The sequence below is a fragment of the Coturnix japonica genome, chromosome 1, assembly GCF_001577835.2.
Source record: "Coturnix japonica isolate 7356 chromosome 1, Coturnix japonica 2.1, whole genome shotgun sequence".
Classification (NCBI taxonomy): Eukaryota; Metazoa; Chordata; class Aves; order Galliformes; family Phasianidae; genus Coturnix; species Coturnix japonica.
In genome coordinates, this window is record NC_029516.1 from 92,209,699 (window position 1) to 92,217,366 (window position 7,668).

The window sequence follows — 7,668 nt, forward strand, 5'->3', positions numbered from 1 at the left end:
CTCTGCAAGACTTACCTTAGGCACTGAAAATGCCCATCACTTGCTGGGACTGCACAACTTCAGTCACTAAACAAACACAATCCAAAGTCCTTCTGTCAGTGCTGTGGTGGTTCAATAAATCCGTAATAGATTAGAGAGTAGCACACACCACAGGTATTACTAAGAAAGAATTCATGCAGCTTCTTTTCCCAAAAGACGAGCTCAACTGCACCCATGGAGTTCTTCAGCTGCAAAAAATCCATAAAGATCACAGTTTCCTGCTGCAAGAAAAAAACCAAATCCTTCAATATGGATTTTGAGTCTCCAAGGCTTTCATTACCCGTCTTCCTCTCAGAGGAGGATTTCTCCAACCTCAATGATCACGTATTTGAACATGAAGTATACATATGTATGCTTTCTTTCCAAAGAAAATCTTGTTTTTTTTCCACTCATCTGTGAATACCAGAATTATCCAAGGTAATTTACTTCACAGCCATTGTTAATATCTTTCAGAAAGAAATGCGATCCTGATCTATGCCAAGATCATATTAAATATACTACGCTCTTGCATGTAATATCTGTTGCCATCCAGAAACAGCCATTATTACAAACATGTGCTGAATCACGTAGCACTGTGTTGCAGCTGCCTTGCCTTGTAATGAGAAACAGGTAGTCCTCAACTATTAAAATGCAATGACCAAGAATGAAAACCATTGTGCTGAGCAGCTGTCCCTACAGTATGGCCATCGCCAGCTCCAACCTCCTGAGAGCAGGAGCTGAAGATTCGTTTCTATATGACTGATAGTGAAAAATCCAACTCTGTCCTTCCACCAATGTGTGCTTCACTCTTTCTCTCTAGTTTTCTCTTGCTAATTTGATTTATAAAGAATTTATGGTTCACATGAATAATTGAAGTGCTTCATTTGGTATTAATCAGGGTAACTCTTCTGAAGCGGCAAGTCATCGGTTGCTTTCAGATGAAAAGAAGTTATAATTTGCCCAGGATTTTTGGATATTGGAAGAACTGAGACGTTCTGCTTTGGAACCAGGGAGCAATTTGGTTTTGGTTGGATATAAACTTCTTGGAAATGCAGCTCTGTTCCAGTACCAGCTTCTCCCAGCTGATGTCACTCTGACAATGAATTAAAACACAGCAAAGAGAAGCAGCGCTCCATAAAAAATTGATGATGCTCTGAATTGGGAGGACACATCCTGAAGTTATAAGAAGGCAATATATACACACATGGTAAGGTTGCAGGGTGACCTCATTGCAGCCTTTCAGTACCTGAAGGGAACTTACTCCCAGGAGGGGAGTAAACTCTTTGAAAGGGCTGATAATAGCAGGACACGGGGAAATGGTTTTAAGTTAAAAGAGGGAAGATTTAGGTTGGATGTTAGGGGGAAGTTCTTCACTAGGAGAGTGGTTAGGCCCTGGAACAGGCTGCCCAGGGAGGTTGTGGATGCCCCGTCCTTGGAGGTGTTCAAGACCAGGTTGGACGGGGCCCTGGGCAACCTGATCTAGTAAAGGTGTATGTTTGGTGGCCCTGCCAGGCAGGGGGGTTGGAACTACATGATCCTTGAGGTCCCTTCCAACCCAGGTCATTCTGTGATTCTGTGTGATTCTGTGATTCTGTGGTAGAGCTGAACTCTCTGTGTGGGTAGTGTGGGGCATTTCCAAGGCAATGGGACCCAACATTCTGCCCTCATTGGCAGATTACGCTGTCTGATGGCATTGCCCCTGCTGCAGTCTGGCCTCTGCCACTCTGGAGCTGGGTGGGCGATGTCACCCACCAGTGTGGTAGCCTGTGTCCTCCCTGTGAGAGATGGGAGCCTGCTAAAACAAGAAGATCCTTATTGTCCTGTGTAGCGTGGCTGACTCACCCTCACTAAGGCAAGTGTGTCCCAGTGTGCCAATGCAGGCAGCACCACAGCTCAACTGCCAGGGCCTTTGTTCTGCCTTGCACTGGCTTTATGCCCTGAGGGCTGCTTTACCCCTGGGCTGTTGCAGACCCAGTCCTCAAAGCCACTGGGCCAATACAGTGCTGCTCTCAGCAGGAATTGCTAACAAGGGTGACTTGTGTGCACGCCAAGGCAAGGGGCAGGGAAAGTGTCACTGCTGTGGGTGTTTGACAGTCTGATGGGGGAAGTTCCATGTGGTCCAAGACCCAGGGGAATCAGTGGGTGTTTGTAGCCTAAAGGTAGTGATAAGGGTGCTGCCAGCCAAGAAACATGAACAATGCAGACAAGAAAATTAAATCTGGTAAAAAGGCAATGATGAATGGATGCCAATGCTTTGCACGTAACCCGGTCATATTTCACATTAGAACAAAGCACAGAGAAATGTGGTAAGGTGACATGCAAATGCACAGAGAAACACAAGAAGGCTGGAAAGCATGCAAAAGAGATGTATCACGTTGAAAGTAAGGAAGTCATTAACAATAGTGAGCCTTGGCACATGTGGCCAGCATCACATCACAGGCTTTTTTTTTCCCTATGAGAAAGATGCTTGGTTTTGTTACAAAGCTTCATGAAGGCAAGGACTGCAGTGACAAAACACTCTCAGGACCTCTGCCCTGACCTTGCAGGGAGTCTGTTACAACTGCTCTTGAAAGTACAAATCCATTTTTACTGGATTTTTATTTTTCCATGGTGCTTCACAGCGTTGTCACAAAGCCCAGCAAAAGAGAGCTGCCTACTTACAATGCTGGGCCTGACCTCTCCTAAGGTTTGTTGCTTGCACATCACCGTGTGGATTGCATTGCTTCTCTTCCTCCTCACACCATCTGCGCCTGGTGTTTGTGGGTGCTGAGCTTTCACCTTCCTCCCTTCAGACAAATCCCATCTCCCAGAGTACTGGGTAACAAATGCACTGGATCAGCTGGTAGTGACTATGTTCTACCCAGCCCTTCTGGAACTGTGAAAATTACACTCCTCCTATCTAAAAGAATGCTGTGGTTTTCTGCAATGTCACACCTAGAGATCACACAATCATAAAGTTTGGAAAAAACCTCTATGACCATGTAGTCCAACTGTCCACCTTCCATGCCATGCCCACTGCCCACGTCCCTCAGTGCCACATCCACACGGCTCTTGAACACCTCCAGGGACGGTGACTGCACCACCTCCCTGGGCAGCCTGTGCCACTGCAGCACCGCTCTTGCTGAGAAGAAATTGTTCCTAACATCCAACACGAATGTCCCCTTGAGCAGCTTGAGACCATTACCTCTCATCCTATCACTCTTCTGGGAGAAGAGACCGACCCCCACCATGCCACAGGTAGGTGTAGAGAGTGGTAAGGTCTCCCCTGAGCCTCCTCTTCTCCAGGCTGAACAACCTCTGCTCCCTTAGCCGCTCCCCATGAGTTGTTCTCCAGACCCTTCACAGCTTTGTTGCCCTTCTCTGGACATGCTCCAGGTCCTTGATGTCTTTCATGCAGTGAGAGGCCCAAAACTGAACACAACACTCAAGGTGCGGCTTCAGCAGAGCTGCGTACAGAGTACAAGGACCTTCTCAGACTTCCCATGGCAGTGGGGTTCTCCTGCAGCTTTCTCTGCACTAACCTTGGGCTTGTGCTCTCGATCTCTTGCTGTTAAAATCCTGAATGTATGTGTCTGACAAGATGGATGGGGGCTGTATTTTCTCTGAAGTCCATACACAAATTAGAAGGAAATTAATAGAAGATTGCACTACCAATAATTTAAATTAAAAAAAATTAGGATGTCATCTTTAAAATTCCTACTCACTTGTCCTTAATTCCAGCTTCCTAATGAGCTGTTTCTAAAGATTTATGATCTTTTTTACCTTTGGCTTCAAAAGCAGGGCCTTTTTTATTAAAGAGTCGTTTCCGTTTCACTGCCACACAGTGTGGTGTGTGAGTGCCACACCATGGAGATCTCTGCCCCTGAGAGGAGGGGCAGATCGCTCCAGGGCTGCAGCTGAGAGCAGGGCACGCACCCTGACCTGGCTGTTTCTCTCGTCATTTGGTTGCAGACCAGGCAGATGACGGAGGGTCAAAAGGCTGATCGTCTGGGGGGCCATTATTGCTGTTGCCCAGATTTTATGCTCATTGCATTAAATCAGGTTGGATATTAAGAGACATTTCTTCTCAGCAAGAGCAGTGCTGCAGTGGCACAGGCTGCCCAGGGAGGTGGTGCAGTCACTGTCCCTGGAGGTGTTCAAGAACCGTGTGGATGTGGCACTGAGGGATGTGGGCAGTGGGCATGGTGGGGGTGGGCTGATGGTTGCACTGGGTGATCTTAGAGGTCTTTTCCTACCTAAATGATTTTGTGATTCTATGAAATACACTTTTTGTCCTGACCACTGTGTGTAGGCTGCTGTCTCATAAGGTGATGAGATTGGACCAGGGGCTGGAAGGCAATGAAGGAGGCAATAAGAACGAGCAGAATGCATGGCAGAGTCTCTGTGAAGTGGGGTTGTGTTGTTGTACTTCACCAGAAGTTGAACCACAGCAACAAACTCATCTGAATTAGAAATGACAAGTTCTGATGTTTTGCAGCAGATATATAAAAAGTTTACATGCATAAAAGCGTGTATAACCCAACCACATATGATATAATGCATAAGTAGGCATGCCTGATATTTATGTAGAATTGATATATTATTTTAAATAACTCTCACAGTATATTTTGTTAGGGTTATTTTTCAACTGAATTAATTATGTGATCCTTTTGATTATGTGTCCCTGTAAGCTGTTGCACAGACTCAGTGGAGAAAATTGCATGGGGATAGAAGCATATAAACACACAGTGCAAGTGACAAGCCCTGCTTGGCTTGGGTTTGCCGCTGTCTCTGGAATCAGAGCCTGAGACATGGCACGGGACTGAAGCAGTGGGTCAAACTCAGCTCTCATACCTGAAGCTTTCCTTTATTAGTTTACTTGAACTGCAGTTGGAAAGTGAAAGGAAGGATTGGTTAACACCCTTTTGTGATATTAGCATGCAGCGTGTGCAACTGCCCATGCCACCTGATTGCCAGCAGCTGCTAAAATTAAACTGTGGCTCAAATACCTGGGCTGGTGATACTGCTAGGTGACTGGAGGGGATCCTGCTTGTGGTAGGTGGCTCATGGCTATGTGTTGGCATCGTCTCCTGCTTATGCTGTCTTAGAAGTCATCATGCTGTATACATGTACAGCAGTTGGAAGGAAAATACATCCTATTCCCCTCTGATGCTTTCTCAGTTGTTTTTGTTTGTTAGAATTTTTGTTGTTGTGAAATGTCATCCTGGGAATGCCAGAACCTATAATTCAGCAATCAGCGGCAGCCACTTCTTCCAGCATGGTACTGGGAGGCTGGGTTAGTGGATACCTAGGGAAAAGCTACAATGGGATGGCTATTTGCAGAGATTAGTGCAGTGAAGTGCTTTAGTAGTAAGAAGTAATTTAGAGAAACAGGAGTCTCATGTTCTGTGACCATTATGGTTTAAGGACAGATGAGCTTCCCCCCCAGTTGCTTCAACAATCACATTAGTCTTCTATTAAAATGATGATATTTTTCTTTTCAGGAGCTTCCTATGGTGCTTGCAATCATGCTGAACTCATAGACAGTGTATTTGAGACTTTCAAGAATCCTCTCTCTTGAGACAAGCAACGAAATGGAACAGATGCCTGTGTGCATTACTTACACTATTGCTTTCTGTGTGGCTGATGTCAGCACTCTTCTCCAGGCTCCAATGTCAAGCAACACTGATGGACTGAGACCATGCATGAAGGCAGCCTGATGCAGAAAAAAAGGATACTCAGAGAAGCTTTCACAGCATCAGTAGATTCAAGCTGCCTTTGTCAAGGTGAAGTCCATTCTCCTTCAATTCTGACTGTGCAGAGACAGTCGCTATGGCAGCACAGCACAAAAACCAGTTCCTTAGTCACAGGGAGTTAACAGACCCTTGTGATAACTTTTAGTTTTGGGTGGGTTTTTTTGCATGTGACAGCATGCAGATAGAAATCACTGCCCTGCACAGCTGCAAAACAGGAGTCAATATCCAATCAAGGTTATCCCGTTTTCTTAAAAGACCATTATTTCTGACAAGTTTGGTGTAGAGAAAAAATGTCACAAAGTCCCCTGAGGCATTTTTGAGCCTTCCCAGACCATTGCCTGTGTATACCAAAAAGGTAAAGTGAAATATTTTATCTTAGCAACCTGCTGCCATGAGCCTGAGTAAAGACAGCTCAGCAAAATCTTTGCCTCTAACATCTCTTAAAGGACACTGGGATAGCCTGACCTCTCCATTCTGTGTCTTGGGGGTACAAAGAAGCTAAAGTGATAATGAAATATTCTCCCAAACACAAGCTGCCCAGGTAATAATAATTCTTATACTGCAACACCTGGTTTGAAATTCATTTGTTTTGTTCAAAAGAGAGGTGTGAGTGATTTAGATATAAAGGTTTGCGATGAAGATTAAATTAGCATTGACTGAGTAATGCTGAAAGGACTATGTATCATGTACCAGAAGGGTGATAAATGCAGGCTGACAGAGAAATTTCTCCCAAAAACATGTCATCCAACTGAAATAAGAGAGCCCTGTTATGCTCTCAGGCAGCAGCCTGGAAATGAGTGGCTAGGCAACATTTCTTTAGGATACAAACAGACTGGATTTTCAGCCAGTGCTGAGATAAATGGATGAAGTGACCCTCAGCAGGAAGAGAGACCATGCCTCTGGGCTATGTGGTTGCCTTCAGGTTGCTTTTGTGTCTGAGAACTGTGTGAAAGCTGCCATAAGGAATTGCTCACGTGCATCTCCCACCATACTGGAAGGCATGTGGTCATGTGGATGATGTCAGGAATGTTTCTTCATATCTGTCTTTCATTATAAGCATTGAGGAAAGAGAAACAGTGGTTTTATAGGTAAAAGGATTCCATCAGAATTCTCTCAACCAAAGCAATTCATGGATGAGTTAGCTGACCAATTACTTGTGTTTAGTCATGCTGGATATCTATTTCTTCTCTCCCCTCTCACTGCTGTGAAATTTGGCCCCAACAAAGGTGATCCTGATAAGGTTCAAATAAGCTTTGGCTTAAACTTTGAATGATCATTTAAACCTCTGTTGGTATTATGCATGGGATTTGGCCAAATGGGTTAGCATGCTGTCAGTGAAAACAGTGGTCTCCAGTGGGTTGTTTGTTTGACTAATGAAACTGCAATAGAATTTGCTACAATTGCTGGTTGCTGGTCAGAAAAGGCCTTCTCAAGATCAGAAAAGCAGTTGCACCATGACAATTCAAGGACTGCTGCATGCTGCTAGAACTTAAAATGGGAATTAATGCCTGATGCTAATACATCCACTTGTCTCCTTCTGTTCTCAACCTCCAAAGTCACCCACAGTTATTAAAATACAATGCAATTTGTTCTTAAGTGTGTATTTTAAATTCAAGTGGGCATTAAGAGCTTCCTGTGAAACTGATGGATTCCACGTCCATGGTTGTCTGTGGAAACATCTGCAGTATAAAAGGGTCTGTTAAATAAACCTCATTATACATCTGCCTGCTTAAATTTATTCAGGTCTTTGGAGAGCAAGAGGCATATTACACCCCATTTTTCTGAGTTAGAGGATAAAAGGACATGGCCAGAAAGGAAAGAAGAAACTTTTTCATGCCAGCATCAATGCTGGCATATCAGTTTCAGGTTTTCACTAACAAAACTTCCTTCTCAGAGAAGATCACCTTCTGTCCCG